Genomic DNA, 521 nt, shown 5'->3' with positions numbered 1-521 from the left:
TAATAAAATTAATTTCAAACTCTTGATTAAATATATTCAAATAGTTTTTTTTTACAACAACTTCTCATGCTCGCAATTAAAAAATCATACTAATAAAACAAATAAATTTAGACTACGCTACAATATAATTCAACATTAACATTTTTTTAAAATAAAAGATATTAAATAGTCAATCATATTCAACATTAACATTTTTTTTAAATAAAAGATATTAAATAGTCAATCATATTTGTAAATTTTTATATCTTATTTTTTGGTATGTATTTTACATTTTATTTCATCAAATAAATAAATGTACCATTATAAGTTAGAAAAATAAATTGTTAATCAAAGTACAATGAGTCAAACAATTATCCTATATAATACATTATCATACGAATTTTACAAAATATTTTAAAAATTAAATTAGATGATTGTGATAAACATGATTTTCTCTCATTTTAATTTTCCTAATCATATTCAATTATTACAAATCAATAAAGTAATATTATAAGATAACTATATTTATAATATATAAAATA

Source organism: Cicer arietinum, chromosome 6 (genome assembly GCF_000331145.2).
Source record: "Cicer arietinum cultivar CDC Frontier isolate Library 1 chromosome 6, Cicar.CDCFrontier_v2.0, whole genome shotgun sequence".
NCBI lineage: Eukaryota > Viridiplantae > Streptophyta > Magnoliopsida > Fabales > Fabaceae > Cicer > Cicer arietinum.
Note: the sequence above shows the minus strand (reverse complement) of the source record.